Here is a 16,758-nt window from a genome sequence, read left to right on the forward strand (position 1 = left end):
GCATTGAGAAATGGTGCCAAAAGCCCGACAGAAAATACTTGAATTCACCACTCCAATGAACAAAAAGCAAGCTCAGCAGTTTATAGGGCTGTTTGGGTTTTGGAGACAGCACATTCCCCATTTAGGGCAGATATTGGCCCCCCTCTACAAGGTGACACGAAAGAAGTATGAGTTTCAGTGGGGGGAGGAGCAGCAGAAAGCCTTTGAGCTGGCGAAATACACCGTGCAGCAGGTGCTTGATTTATGGCCATTGAACGAAGACGAAGTGGAATTAAATGTGTCTGTACAAGACAATTATGCTAACTGGAGTGTGTGGCAGAAACAAGACAGGACACGTGTGCCATTGGGGTTTTGGAGTCGTAAATTGCCCGATGCTGGTAACTCATACACTCTGTTTGAGAAGCAATTGTTGGCGTGTTATTGGGCCCTTGTTGATACCGAGCAAATGACGGTGGGCCATGATGTATTGATGAGACCAGAAATACCAGAAATACCAATCATGCAATGGGTACTGAGCTCTCCTAAAACGCATAGAATAGGACATGCTCAAGAAGCCAGCATAATTAAATGGAAATGGTATAGGGACGGGTGGAGTTCAAAATTACATGAGCAAGTAGCCAACATACAAATATATCGGGACCCGACATAATGACAAAACTTAACATGACAATGGCCCTCATTACGACCCTGGCGGAAAGTGACTGACCGGACCGCCACAGCGTAAATAGCGTTTCCGCCATTGCAAGAAGGAGCAAAGTGCGGCCCATTCCGACCCATCGGGCACGAGCACCACGGCATGGCGGAAGTGCAAAGTCCGCGATGGCGGAAATGACCCCAAAACGGCCCACACCGCCGCCGTACGGCACCCTAGGTGCAATACCGCCACCCATCACAGCGGACACCGCAGTGTGCGCCTACCGTAAAGTACGGTGACCGGAAATATACGGAAACGGAAGTTAAAACACGGGCCCGGAACGGGAAACAACCCGCCGTACACCTATAAAACCACTAAAACCACACAACCACTAAAATCACCACCCTGAGACACAACCCAACCCGTCATCCACCCTAGCGAAACCAAGAAAAATGGGAAAAGTAGCGAAGAAAGCGTGCGACCGCAAGCGGCAGGTCCACTTCTCCCGTGAGGAACTCACCGTGCTAACAGAGACCCTCCAGGAGAATGCTGCCGTCGTCTTCTCCACGCAAATGACCAGGACGGCACTCGCAAACAAGAAGGCCATATGGGCTCTGGTGGCACAGCGGGTAAGTGCGGTGGGGACCGCACCCCGCACCCCACAGCAATGCAGGAAGCGGTGGGACGACCTGCGGATACGCGTCCGCAGCATACTCTCTGCCAACCGCAACATTGCCACAGCCACCGGGGGAGGGTCGGAATCACCAATCAAGCTGACCCCCTGGGAAGAAATCTGTGCCTCCACCATCGGAATGGAGAGCATAGAGGGAGTCGGAGGGATGGAGAAAGGAGTGCAGACATCCGAAGATTCAGGTAGGTGGGCCTAATGAAACAATGCTAAATCCACAAAGTCCATCCATTCGAAGCACCATGTGTCCCCATAGTGCAACAGAAACACATGTCCAGGAGAACGTCCACACACATTGGCCTGATAGCGCACGTTAAAACCCACAATAAATACATAAATAATTAAAAACCCCTAAAACACGCACTACACGTGCAGCAGGCACACCCTAACTGCAGGCTGCCAAACAACTGCACCCTCACTCCACACACAAATGGAAGCACCTCCAAGGCCCCGACCCAAATCACCCTCAGGTACCACCCCAATGCATGTGATACATTGCCATTCCAATTCCCACAGACCCACCAATAACCCTCGCCCTCCTTTACTCCACCACAGGGTCCGATCCAAACGACGAGCTCCAGGACACCCCTACCAGCACACCTGCAAAGAGGGCCAAGACCGACGGCCAAAGACCCTCCACCTCAGCTGCACGCATCAAGACACGGCAGCAGCACAAATCAAGTGGCAGCACACAGGAGGGAACATCAACAGGCACCCCAGCAGCCAGCATGGCCACAACACCACCACCACAGGTCCCCCCAACGGATGCCACAGAAGGCACTGCCTCCGGTGGCAGCAGCACCATAGGTGACACCCCATTGATGGCAGCATGCTCCGACACAGAAGACGGGGATGTCGAAGTCAGATCCATCCATGACCTGTCCCAATCCCCCTGTCTGTTCCATCCCGTACTACATGAGGATACCACGCAGGGGCACCCACAAGACGACGACTGGCCATCCCCCACAAGCCCTGTGGCAAGGCAACATGAGGACAACAGCCCCTCTGTGACACCCCCGCAAATGGCCATGGCCCAGCAGAGGCAACAGTCCCTCGACCAGTTAATCGTGCAACAGCAGCAACTGGCCACGCTCCTCAAGGACCATGCCGATGAATGTGGGGGCACTAAGGCAGACATAGAAACATCAACTGAGACACTTAGGGCAGAAATGGAGAGAAGTACAGAGACACTAAGGGCACAAATGGAGAGTAGCACCGAGTGCCTGAGAGTCCAAATGGAGAGTAGCACCGAGAGCCTGAGAGTCCAAATGGAGAGAAGCACCGAGAGCCTGAGGGGGGAACTGCATGCGACGTCCAAAGACGTATGTGCCGAACTTGCCGCAGTGCGCCGTGTGCTCACTGAGCTCTCGCAAACCCTTAGGGACATGCATGGACGTGAGCAGGCAGAGACATCATCCGTTGCAAGTTCCGTCCAGGGCAGCCCCCAACGTAGATCTGGGAGGAACCTGCGCTCCACAGGCAGGGGTGCCCCTGATACCCGCAGAGGGGGCTTGCAATAGCGACTGCCCACGGACGATGAGCATCTTTGGACACTGGTGTTCGGGGGGGAGGTGGGAGGGTGGAGGGGGTGTGTTGGGCTCACTTGGGTGGCGGGTCGATAGGGTGTTCCACATGATATCACATATGCCATAAACAATGCACGATCAACCAATGAGATGTGTGGACATTGATCTTTGTGTACTAGGCCATTATAGGCGTACAGTCCATATTGTGCATGTACCAGACACACACAGTGCCACGCATCCCGTGTCCATGTATCAGCCACCAGGCGTGAGTGCTAGAAGCATGCATCAATGAGATGCTGACGAATGTCACGGCCCTCCGGTGCCTCGCAGACTCCTTGAGGTGCTGCCACATCCCCACCCTCATCATGACCATCATCAGGTGCTTGCAGTTCTGCGTCAGGGGGCATGGGCACATTTCTACGTACGCACATGTTGTGGAGCATGACACATGCCATCACCATCTTTGCAACCTTCTCATGGCGGTACAGGAGTGCCCCGCCAGACCTGCTGAGGCACCGGAAACGGGTCTTCAGTAGGCCGAATGCCTGTTCAATGACTACACGGGTACGTGAGTGGGCATGGTTGTAGTCCTCCTCATGCTGGTCCCGTGTGTTGCGGACTGGTGTGAGGAGCCATCTCTTCAGTGGATACCCAGCATCACCTGTATGTGGACGAGAAACGTATGATGTGGAATGCCATTGCTACGTACGCACACCCCCCCCCCTTCCTGCCAGGTCATTGCCGAATCACATACCCCACATTATCATGCATGTAATGAGACTCACCGAGTAGCCAGGATCTGTTCCCTGCGTGTCGCTCCATGTAGCGTGGTATTGTAGAGTTCCTCAAGACCATAGAATCATGGGTTGATCCAGGGAATCGGGCACAACAATGTGTAATGATCCTGTTGGAGTCACACACCATTTGTACATTCAGGGAATGAAATTGTTTTCGGTTGCGGTACTGGGCCTCCATGGCATGTGGGACGACCAATTCCACATGGGTGCAGTCGATGGCACCAATGCAACCCGGTATGCCGGCAAGTGCATGGAATCCCACTTTTGTGTTGGTAATTTCCTGCTCCGAGCGTGGTAGAGAGATGTAGTCGTCTGCGTGCTTCAGGAGGGCATCGAGCACTTGCAATAGTGTCCGTGAGAACAGTGGCTGTGATATGCCATGCAACTGTCCGACTGTGTGCTGGTAGGTGCCTGTGGCCAGGAAGTGGAGTACAGACACCACCTTCAGTAGGGGTGGGATGGCGGTTGGGCTATCTATCATGCTGACAAGGTCAGCCTGTGTCATGTCCACAATGGCGGTTATGGTGTCCCGGTCCAAATGGTAGAGGGTGTGGATCTGCTCATCAGTGAGGTTGAACGGATGTGCTCGGAGGCGTGGGATTGCGGGCTGCCTGCGTGGTGGTAGTGGCTGTGCTGGCGGCCCTTGCTGGCCCTGCCTTGGCCTCCTCCTCCTCCTGCGTCTCCTCCGTGCGGCCGGTTGTAGTTGGTGTTCGTCTTCTTCTTGGAGTTGGAGTACTTGCCGTGCTATCAAGTCCCCCAGGGCCAACATCGCGAGTCCTGCCGGTAGCATTTCGGAGTGGTTGTGGGAGGAGACTGGGCGTGAAATTTATGTGTTTCCAGGCTGAATGGCCTCCACCTGTGGTGATTCATTCCACCTGTGCAAACTGCTCTCCCCTTTGGCCGAGCACGTCCCGCGCACAACGCTGCAATTCGTGGAATGGCATCTTGCTATTGCAATCTTGTATTTGTACCCGATGGCCGTGTAACATTGGTTGATATGTTCATTCTGTTGTGGTCCCATTGTTTCACATACCATCTGTGCAGTCGCGAACAGAGTTGTGAAGGGTCAGTGGAACGTAGTACTCGAGTAACGGTGGGCCCTCATTCATCACTGTACCGAGTTGCAACGACGGGCGGGGCGTCCCATTCGTGGGTGAAGGCAGTTGCCATTTTCACACACAGCCGCACTCGATGGATTAATTAGTGTTTTCAAACGGCCACAGATGCCTCTTCGACGTGATGTTGCAAATGAGGAATTCGAAGGGCGGCGCTTTCGGTTTTCAGCTAGCGGCGAGGAGATGCCCACAGGTCTCACTGCAAATATAACGTTCTATTGTTCAATGTCCTTGGGACAGGGGCCATGGCGAGAATGCTATGATTTATATGAATAGTATGGGATGCGCAATTGCGTAGTGGACGATAAGGCAGGACGTTCCCAAATACATGTTACTTCACTAGACTGGAATTACGTGCTGGGGCACTGTGGATTTTGCAGGCTGCATAACGCACAGACTCAATGGATATTTCTAATGTTATGTGAGTAAATATTCAGGCGTTTTCATTACGGGATGAGGGAATGATGAATGGATGCATGGGCAGGTGATTTGATACAGTGTTTGCCATGTACAGGGCTTCTTGGGATCTGTCCGCCCCCCCTGCGCTATGTGATGCAGGGCTGCCATAGTGGGACCATCGTCTATCTGGCCTTGTTGAGCCCTCCCTGTCTCGACGCGCCTTCAGACACTTGTGTCCATGCACGTTACCAATCCCATCTGAAGGATTCTGTTTTCACAGGCGCATGCACAGGTACACTCGTTTGTGATGGTGTTTTCACCTCGATATAGGTAGTTATGATTCGCAAGTGGTTTTGGGGTGGTGATGATCCTTTGGAGTGGGCTTGCATGCATATGGCTGTGGATCTAGTGTGATCATTGAAGTGAGTTGTTCGAATGTAGTTCTGATGGCCATTCTATTCTGTTTCTTTTCTTTTGGTTGACAGGTATCTCCTCCCCTTTTGCCACTGCCATCTGTATGCCACTCCTGCAGATGGATTTTACTCCCGACACCTGCTGCTTCGTGTTAATCAGTGGAGCAGCATTACGATATTATGGGACGATCGCCAATGGGCCACATGCCCTTACGCAGTACTGGTGGCTCGGAGCAACATTTCGGCCTTTCAGCTGGACTAGTGCCTCCCCATTGGGACGGCCCTGCGGTTCTGTGCGCTTCCATGTTGCCTTTTCGTACGTGTATGTGGCTCTGTGTACCATGAGGGAACAGGGCGTCACACGAGTAGTGGCTGGTCATTTCTTGCGGATGCAGCCCACAATGGTGAAATGTGTTTTGGAGTTCATGGCCTGATGGCTGTATGGGCTTGGTGATATTGATGTGCATTAAAATTCTATTCTGATATGGGCCGTGTAGCGTTCTTCTTTGCAAGTGATGTGGCATATTCCTATTTGGGGAGCGATGTATTGTGAGGGGATCTGCATTGGGTTCCAGCTTCGGAGTTTTGTTGCGTGGTCCTGTACTGGGCGCGTTTGCCTACGAAGCCCGTGAGGTCAGGGATGGGGGCTGCCAATATGACAGTTTGAATGTTGTCATGCTCAGGGGCGGGGGATTGGGTTTTGTGTGACAGATGCCGGTCAGCCAGGTGGACTGGTGGAATGTTGTGATTTTCTGAATATTGCTGGTCACAGGTGCCTGTGTTTGCGTGCGTTTCTTGGTGGGGGACTGTGGTCATGTCCATTGGGATGGCTTCTGTATTCGTGCCATCTGTGCCCTGCAGCTCCCATTGGCCCCTCTTGAGGTCCATTTGTTCGTTGACATGCATGGGTGACTTGTGCATTTCACTGGTTGCATTGTGGCTTCGTTGCACCTACGGGGAGTTGTACTTTGTGGGCAGGGAGCGGTGTACGGGCAGTCAGTGGGGCCGTTTACGGTTGATTCGCGATGCCGTACTTCTCACCATGGCGGAATGGTGCATTCTGCCATGCTTGATGGCGTTAGGTACATGTCCGCTGGGGTCGGAATTGGCGTACCGTTGCGCCATGGTGGTGTTTACGGTTTGGCATGGCGCGCGCGCGCGTGCTTGGTGCAGTTAGCGTTGGCGTTCACTACGGTGTCGCTAATGGCATCGTACTTTGCGGTGACGGGTCATAGTCGCACCGAGCGCTATTCGATGGCGGTATTGCATTTCCGCCATCGTTTTCCGAATTCCGCCAGGGTCGTAATGAGGGCCAATATCTTTTACTGATGTGGGAATAGTGTGTTCTACTCCAGTGATATACTGTATGAATGCGGGACAGTTTATATTAGCCTTTACAGGCCAGAAAGCATTAGGAAGAGTGCCTTTCGATCAGAAGTATTTTTGTATGGCATGACTATCTTATTATCATGGTTAACCAGGTTGGTGGGTAGAATATTGAGAATACCTGATTTTTTTTTTTTCAGGACAGACATCCCAATGGATGATTGATGAGGAAGGACTGATCATTCCCGTTGAAGTAGAAGCAGCAGTGGCCAGAAAAGAAAGGGTGATGCTTCATGGGACAGATGATGAAGCAAGAGGATTGCGGGCAGTGATAGCCCTCAGTGAAGGAAATAAGTTGATAGATTTAACAGATGAAGAACTGTTTAGAGATGATTACTCTGATGACAAACTAGTGTTTTTTATAAGTATCACTTACTGGATACAGGTAAAGAATATAGAAATACAGCAGAGAATAGCATTAGTAAAAAAGAAGGCCACCATTCTTTGTGGAAGACTTGGAGAAAGGGCCAGAAATGTTATGGAGTACAAGCCCATATGATGTGTTTTTTTTTAAAAAAAAAGGGATAGGTACAGTTAAAATTAAATAAAAACCATGAACTCTTTTTCCATGAGCTAAGCAATACCCCATTTCCAGATAGGCAGATTAAGGCATATTTGAGACAATTTCTGCTTTAATGAAGCAATGGATATTGGTGTCATCAGCCTCATCATGTAACACGGCCGTGTACCCTGTGAGAAAATGAAATGGGGGGTTTGTGGAGATTTATTCAGGACCTTCGCCCCTCTAAACAATATAGACGAAGCTGAGTTTCCTTTGATTCCAAATCCTACGAAGATACCGTGTAATAACCCATCTACGGCCAAATATCTCACAGTTGTTGATTTGAAGAATGCATTCGTTTTGATTCCCCTTCATGAAGACTTACAAGATTTGACTTCCTTTTCGTATATAGAAACACATGCCTAAAACATACTTGTTCGCCCCAGCGGTACTGTGAGTCCCCTTCCAACTTTAACAGAGTCCTCCAGGTAGTCTTGGCTAATGTCAAACGTGGAAGTGCAATAATTCAGTATGTGGTTGACATTTTTTGTGTAGTAAGACAGAGGAAAGATGCAGAGAAGGCTCCGTTAAACTCATGACTATACTCTCAGAGAAAGGATATAAGGTAGACAAGGATAAATTACGATATTGTCAAGAAGTCTTGTACATAGGACAGTTGATCTCCCAAGAAGCAAGAAGGGAGAAAAGCGACACCTGAACAGTGAGGGAAATGCAACAGTTTCTAGTCTTATGCAATTATTGCAGGGCCTAGGTTTTCGATTACTGTGCGTACATTCAACAACTTTTAAAAGGACTCAAAGAAGTACAGGTTGATAAGAGAATTAAGAAAGGTGATCAGTACAGCCCCTCTGTTGGGGATTCCAGATTACAATGAATAATTGTATTAATTCTCCCATTCAAATGGAGAAGTTAAGACAGCAGTTCTTACACAGAACAATTCTTAGCTGCTGCTGCATTTAAAATTGAAAAAGCTTCAGTTGTAATGATGGGGTGCCCAATAACGTTATTTGTAGAGTATGCATTATTTGCAATTTTAGAGAACCCCAAAAGTACATTGACCGCACAAAGAGCATTGGGGAAAGAGGTGATTATTTCCAACCGTGTGATTAAAATTGTTAGATGTAAGACAGTGAATCAAGCAATGTTGATAGCAGAACCAGTAGGAGAGGATGACTATGCCCAAAAGTACATTGACCGCACAAAGAGCATTGGGGAAAGAGGTGATTATTTCCAACCGTGTAATTAAAATTGTTAGATGTAAGACAGTGAATCAAGCAATGTTTATAGCAGAACCTGTAGGAGAGGATGACTATGTACATGATTGCACAACGTATACTGACTGTTATAATGATCTTCCCCAAGCTAGAGAGAATGCCGGTAGGGAGGAAGTTGTTTTTATTGATAGCTCTTCATTAATTGCCCAGACAACTGGAGAATGGCATACTGGAGCAGCGGTAGTGAAACTGAATAGGGTAGGTGAATCCAAGGTTGTCTTTAAATTATTCAGCACAGGCTGCATTATTAGTGGTGCTTGTACAAGTGCTGTAGAACTTTGAGGATGAGGAAGTGACAGTGTACTCTGACTCTGCCTATGTACATGCAGGTTTGTCAGGATGGAAAAGGAGGGGCTTCCTCCGTGCAGATGGCATTCAAATGCAACATGTGACCCTATTGGATTGGCTTATTATTTATTTATTTGTTTGTATTTGGTTTACACATAATAAACCTTTAAAAAAAGAATTTCAATTTAAAAAAACGAGTATAACTCGTTAATTATAAAATACAGATAAAACATATTTCACAGTCATTATTTACCACACAACATTTTAGCTTTAAAACATAAGGCGAGAGAGAGAGAGAGAGAGAGAGTGAGAGAGAGAGAGAGAAAGAGAGAGAGAGAGACAGAAGATTCGGCAATCCCAAACAGAAAACGCTTCATCATTGATATACATTTCCAAAAATCGAGTCCCACATTCCCCCAACAAAATGTTTCACCAATTAAACAGATTATTACCTTTTGCCACTGATTCATCATATAGCCTGCACATGATCTTCTGCTTGATTAGTTGCAGGTTACTAATAACCCACACACTTCAGATAGAAATTTAACTACGGCCAATTTTAGTGCAATCAGTTTCCCATGTAACATATTCCACCATAAGTCCGCAGTGTCCACCCTGGAAGCATCATGAACAAATCTACCAAAGGCTACTAAATGTTGGGGTATAAGCACATTGCATTCCAACAATAGATGTTTTAAAGATTCAGTGGATTTGATACAATGGCAAAAACGACATGGAATTTTTTGTATCGCTCCTGAGCAAATTTCAAGAATTTCGCCCTTGAGTAGAACGTTAAAGCGAAATCTCAAATATGAAACCCTCTTGACTGGGTCCGGAAATATATTGAGATATGACTCAGGGGTTCCCATTTTCTTCCCATCATGAACAAGGTGACAAAATATCCTTGACGCCCGAAAAATCTCCATGGATTTTATCCAATCCATACAATGGCGTGACTTTATCCTCTCCAGATTAGATATAAGAATGTCATGTGTTAGCCCAATACTGTCGAGAGATTTCATACAGTCAATCTGCAGGATCAACAGCCATTTGGATACAGTGGAGCGCTTTCTTAATCTATTTCCCAAGAGGGCATAGAAAGAGTGTTCTCGTGTTGTTAAAAGGTTTTGATAGAGAGCCAATCTTCTCCAGAATACTCTGCATTCCAGAGATAGGAGACCCAGTCGAAACGTGACCTAGACCGACGACTAGGTCACCCCCTAATCTGTCAATACTGGCCCCATTGTGCACTTAAAAAAAAACAAAGCAGGATGCATTAATGACAATTTTTGTTTTTGAATTTGATTGCTCTCATATTTATTGTTGGTGTGTCTTCCAATATATCAATTGCAAAGAAATCTTGTTTATATAAAGATCAAACCACTGTTTTGCAATTGATTTGCACATTTGTATATATATTTGTATTTTGATTGTCCATTAGATTGTGTATTGATTACATGTTGCTTTATATAGTTTTCTATAATTTACACAATATGAACATATGAAAAATGCAGAACTTGTTGTCTTCCCACTAAAACTTCCTACATGTGTCAAAAAAAACAAAGTGTGGAGACTTGTCTGCAACCGAAAATACTGGATAAAGAATAAAAAGCTAAGTGTACTCAATAAGTTTTTTTTTTTGCTCTTCTATTCCAAATGCAAGTAAGCTAAAAACAGATTGTTTTATAAAGAGCATGAAAGATTTTAAAAAGCCTTTGCAGAGAATGTATATGTAAAGTGTTAAATGTATGTGGCAGGATGCCACCCTTTTGTTTCCCCAGTTCAAAATGTATGGCACTCATAGGGACCCCCTTCTGGAGATAGTAAATAATTTTGCGCCATATCTTCGATTCCAACGTGTCAGCCAATCGTTAAGTTGCGAAGGGAAGAATTTCAAAACCGTAAGAAATTTTTGGCACAACTTTGGAGTTGTAAAACCTGATTAGTGGGATAATCGAATATTTACAGAATTTATCTGACACCTTTTTCATTTGAGAATTTATCCACTTTGTCCAAATAGAAATTCCAATACATACAGATTGTAGATCTGCTAAAGACTGGGAAGCTCAAATAACATAAAGATCTTACTTTAGTTAAAAGATAGGCATTTACATTCCATTTAAAGGAAGATATTTTTTTCCTGTTTGTAAGGCAAATTACTACTGATTTCTTTTAGTTGATGACAAGGACATTTGCCCCAACATAGGTCGATAGGGCCACTAGTTTCTGCTGAAGACCAATCGGGGTACCATCAATGAGTAGAAGGTCATCAGCATAAGCACTCCAACAGATTTATATCCCCTCTACATTTGGAGAAATCAAAGAGACTTCTACCAATGGCCCTGCCACATCAGAAATATATAAGTTGCAAAGCGTAGGTGCGAATAGGCACGCTTGCCTCAGTCCATTGCAGGTTTGAACCTGCCGAGTGTCATCCGCCGCCATGCTTGCCGCTTGTATTCACGTTGGCGGCTCCGTGGTAGGAGGCCGAGCGGATGTTCCACCATGTCTTTTCCCCAGCGCATTTGACGGTCTAGAGGTTTTCTAACATGGCGACCGCTGGGAGGTACTTAGCTTCTTCTCCCCCAGCTGTCGCCGCGTTGCAACCCCCTAGCTGCGCTTTCTCGCTACTTTGGGTCTATACGCTAGTGTTTTCAGCTTTCGGCCATTCGGGCCACGTTCCTTGCTTCTCCGGTCCGTTCTCTCTACGGACCGCCTTACCTTCTCAGTCCTCTCCTCTCCTTCTTTTCATCTCCACCCTCTGCTCTGCTTTTTCCTTGTCTTTTATTTCCCCTTGTTTCTGCCTTTCTCTGGCAGGCCACGGGTCTATCAGGGCCCGCCTCTTGCTGCTACCCTGCCGGCTGCGGTTCCTTGCTCAGCCGCTTCCGGCTCTACACTTCACACCGGAAGAAGTGTTTGCTGGTTTCTCCCTCCAGCGGTCCTGCATTTTCATCAGTGCTCCTTCCGATTCCGATCCCAGCTCTGCCTACTCCCTTCAGCTACAGACCTCGAAGGACTCCGCTACCAGCAACATCCTGTGGAACGTTCATCAGCTGTTCCTCGCTTCGGAGGGTTTTTTCTGCCGGTTAAGGCTTTTTCCCTTCGCTACTTGTCTGATCGCGGGAAGGGAGTCCCAGGATTGCTGTTTATCAGCACTCACTGTGGCTTCCTCTCGAGATAGATACACTGCACACAAGAAAGAGAAGGACTACCTGTCGCACAGACTACTACACCTGGAGGACTTGGAATCAGGTGAGGAAAGTGGGGAGGAACGGGAGTCGGCAGACAATAACAAACAGGACAGATTGCAACGCCAACCGGAAAGAATGTCGGCGGAAGAGCAAATTCAAGAACTGTGGAAAGCTATCCAAGGAATGTCTCAAGAGCTACAAACTGTAAAGGCAGAAAACATTGGGCCTCATCACGACCCAGGCGGTAAGTTACCGCCTGGGCCGTGACTTTACCACCATGGCGTAAACTATGTTTACGCCATGGTGGTTGGCGGACTTACCGCCCCATTCCGACCTTGGCGGGGCGGTAAGTCCCCAATCCCCATTTACCCTTCCCCATTCCCATTTTTGCCCCATAGGGCATAATGGGAGTGGGGAAGGCGTTAATTACGCCACCGTAAATTGCTAAAAGCAGGTGTTAAATCCGCCATGGCGCTAAGGGACCTCGTACTCAGGCGGTAAGGGTCAGCGCTGTTTACGGCGCCGTAAACCCCTTACCGCCTGGGTCGTAATGAGGCCCATTGTCTTAAAACAGATGTTAACAGCCCGGGAACCTCCATCTCCAGAACTTCCAGTCATGGCCCTCTCTGCAGGAAAGTTCGATAGAACCCCGAAAAAGGTAAAGAGTTTTTGGAGGCCTGCATAGTATATTTCACTTTTAGGCCCCGGTTATTTGCCACCCATCAAACAAAGATCGGGTTTATGATTTCAAATATGACCGGCAATGCCCTGGCATGGGTTACTCCGCTGGTGACCGGTGCCAACCCCATTTTGCATGATTTGACAGGCTTTCAGACCTTGTTAAAACAGACCTTTCAAAGGCCGGAGTTGACCTATACCGCCTGTGAGGATCTGTTAGATATCCGACAAGGGTCTTCTGATGTCCTGTCATACATCTCAGAGTTCAAGACGTTGGCATCGGGTGCTGGGTGGTCATAACAGGCACAATTTGCCATATTCCGGCGATGCCTCAGAGAGGAAATTAAGGATGAACTCGCCAGAGCGCCCAGACCACCTTCTTTTTCGGATTTGCTTTCTGCTGCTTTACAAATTGAGTACCGATTACACAAACAGCGTTTGGAGCATTGTAAACAGCAATGTACAACCCATCTTACCCGCGATTTCCTCCACCACCTCCTCCTCCTCTCCCCATACTCCGGATGAGCCCATGCAAATTGGATCTACGAGAGGACCCTTATTGGCTGCTGAAAGAAGAAGAAGGAGAAGGGGCTATGTGCCTATTGTGGCTCTGATCAACATCTTCTTAAAGAATGCACCGAGCTTCCACAGAAACGACAGGTAAACGGACTCCCTCGGCGCCAGTAGGGACTTGGTTCCGAGGGGCTCCTGGTACATCATTCAGTCCCTATGTGTCTCTTTCGATCTCAGCTCCTTGCATTCCAGAGGATTCCAGGCTTATGGTCTTTCTGGTACTCATTGATGTCTATGGCAAGTCAGCCGAGTGCTTATCACTCTTCGACTGCGGTGCCGCAGGGAACTTTGTAGACACTTTATGGATGAAACAGATGGGTCTCCGCAGACTGCCTCGCAATGAAGATCAGAAAGTGGAAGGAGTTGACGGGTCTCCCCTCTCTTCAGGACCCATTACTCATACCACAGAGGAACTTTCAGTTACCATTTTTCAACACTCTGAGATGATTAAATTCAATATAATTCGAGCTGCCCATTTCCCGGTTATTCTCGGCATCACATGGCTCCGAAGACATAACCCACATATAAACTGGCCGGAGAATCAACTCAACTTCTGTTACTCATACTGCAAGCTCCACTGTTTTCCTAACTGTGGTGATCCTCAGACCATGACGGTGTTGACCAAACAGTTGACCGGGGTACATGCCTTACCCTTATACTGTTCTCCCTACCTTGAGGTGTTTGTTGAAAGAAAGCCAGCGACTCTACCTCCCCACAGGCCGGAGTATTGTACTATAGACTTAGAACCTAACACTTTGGTTCCTTTCTGCAGAATGTTTTCACTAATTCAAGCGGAAAGAGAAGTTCTGAGAGACTATCTGGACGTTAATATGCAGAACCGGCTTATCCAACCTTCCAAGTCCCCTGCTGGAGCTTCTTTGTTCTTCATAAAAAAAAGAGACTCCACTGAGTTGCGTCCCTGTATTGACTACCGAGGCCTCAACAAAGTTACGTTCGAGATCGGTACCCCATGCCATTAATACATGAGATCATCGAGGCAGTGCAAGGGGAACGTTGGTTCACCAAATTAGATCTCCGGAATGCCTATCATTTATCACGGATTGCCAAAGGTGATGAATGGAAAACAGCTTTCCGCACTCCATTCAGCTTGTATGAGTACAGAGTCATTGCTTTTGGCTTGGTGAACGCCCCTGCGGCGTTCCAACGGTTCTTGGACCGGATGTTCTCCGACTTGTTGTCAGTCTCTGTAATCATCTACCTGGACAACATCCTTATCTTTTCCGCCAATCTAGAGGATCATAAGACTCATGTCCAACAGGTACTAGAAAGGCTAAAAGACAATCAGCTCCTCGTCAAACCAGGGAAGTGTGTGTTCGCTGCATCTTAAGTTCCCTATTTGGGGTATCATCTATCAGAAAAAGGTATCTCGATGGAACCCGGTAAGGTGGCGGCTATTTTGGATGGGCCTTCTCTGTCTTCGGTCAAAGAAGTGCAAAGATTTCTCGGACTTTCCAATTTTTACCGCACTTTCATCCCAAACTTTTCTGATACTGTTCTCCCGATAACTCGTCTGCTCAAGAAAGAGAACAATCCCTTTTGTTGGACCGAAGAAGCAGAACAGAGTTTTCATCGTCTCAAAAACCTCTTCTGTAATGCTCCCATTCTTCGCCACCCTGACCAGAACAAGCAATTTATTGTGGAGACAGACGCTTCTGCTATGGCCATTGGGGCTGTTTTAGTGCAACTGTTCGAAGGTCGGGAACATCCCATAGGGTATCTCTCTAAGATGTTGTCTCCCAGCCAACTCAACTACTTGGTACTGGAGAAAGAATTATTGGCTATAAAACAAGCATGTGAGAACTGGCAACATCTACTGATGGGAGCTAAGCAGACGGTCATCATTAGGACGGATCATAAAAATCTCAAGGTCCTACAAAATATGGAATGTGTCAACTCCAGACAAGCCCGTTGGGCGTACTTCTTTGCTCAATACGATCTGCAGATTACTTACTTGCCCAGTTCCAGCAACACGCTTGCGGATGCTCTCTCTCTCGGAAGGATTCTCTGCATGAAGAGAAGATAAAAACCCCTGAACCGATGTTCCGCAGAAATAAGATTATGGGCTTGGTCAATACCTTTCTTCAAGAGGTTCGAGCTGGTTTAGCTTCGGAAGGATCAGGTCTACAGTTCAGAAGAGATACACCCTATACCGAATAAGGAGGGTTTGTTATACGTCAACCATCGGCTGTATATTCCTTCTGGTCTATTACGTCCAAAGATCATTAGTTGGTGCCATGATACACCCACTGCCGGTCATCGTGGTAAGCACAACACCTCTGAATTGGTCGCTGAATCTTTTTTTTGGCCAGAGCTCAAGAGGGATGTGGAGGAATATATATGCAGTTGCCCGGTTTGTGCCATGGCGAAACCCCTCACTGGCAAACCCTTGGGTCTTCTTACCCAACCAGAAGCACCTACACGTCCTTGGGGTTTGGTATCTACGGATTTCATTGTCGAGCTTCCGGTAACCAACTCCTGCACATGTATTATGGTGACCGTAGACACCATGACTAAACTGGCTCATTTTTCCCCTCTACCTGGTCTACCTACCGCTACCGAGATGGCCGAGGTGTTTGCTCATAATATTTTTCGACTCCATGGTCTTCCTGATAAATTCATCTCTGATCGAGGCAGCCAATTCATCTCCAAGTTTTGGAAGTCTCTTTGCTCCCGCTTGGGTATGGAACGAGCCCTATCTTCTGGTTTTCACCCACAGACGAACGGTCAGACTGAGTGCCTTAATGCCACTTTGGAGCAGTACCTAAGATGCTATAGCAATCGACTCCAGGACAATTGGGTCTCGTTGCTCCCTATGGCTGAGTTCACTTATAATCACTCATCACATGCTGCCATCGGTATATCCCCTTTCTTTTGTACGTACGGAGTGCACCCTAGATCCTTCCTTCCCCTCATACCGTCACTAACCAACTCTCCGATGGCTGAAGAGGTCCTGCAGTCTATATCAGATGCGCACATCACTGCCAGACGATGCTTGGAGGAGAGCCGCAGATATAACAAGACTCAAGCAGATAAACATCGTAGAACTTGTCCGTATTGGAAGAAGGGGGACAAAGTCTGGTTATCCACCAGATTCTTATCACAATGGGTTCACCCTTCTAAACTGTCTCCTCGTTTTTTGGGTCCTTGCCCCATTCTTTTCAAGGTCAATCCTGTCTCCTTTCAGCTAAAACTACCCTCTTACCTGAGCCGTATTCATCCTGTTTTCCATGCTTCTCTTCTCAAGCCCTTTTT

The sequence above is a fragment of the Ambystoma mexicanum genome, chromosome 1q (assembly GCF_040938575.1).
Source record: "Ambystoma mexicanum isolate Mex_15411 chromosome 1q, UKY_AmexF1_1, whole genome shotgun sequence".
In the NCBI taxonomy this organism is placed as follows: domain Eukaryota; kingdom Metazoa; phylum Chordata; class Amphibia; order Caudata; family Ambystomatidae; genus Ambystoma; species Ambystoma mexicanum.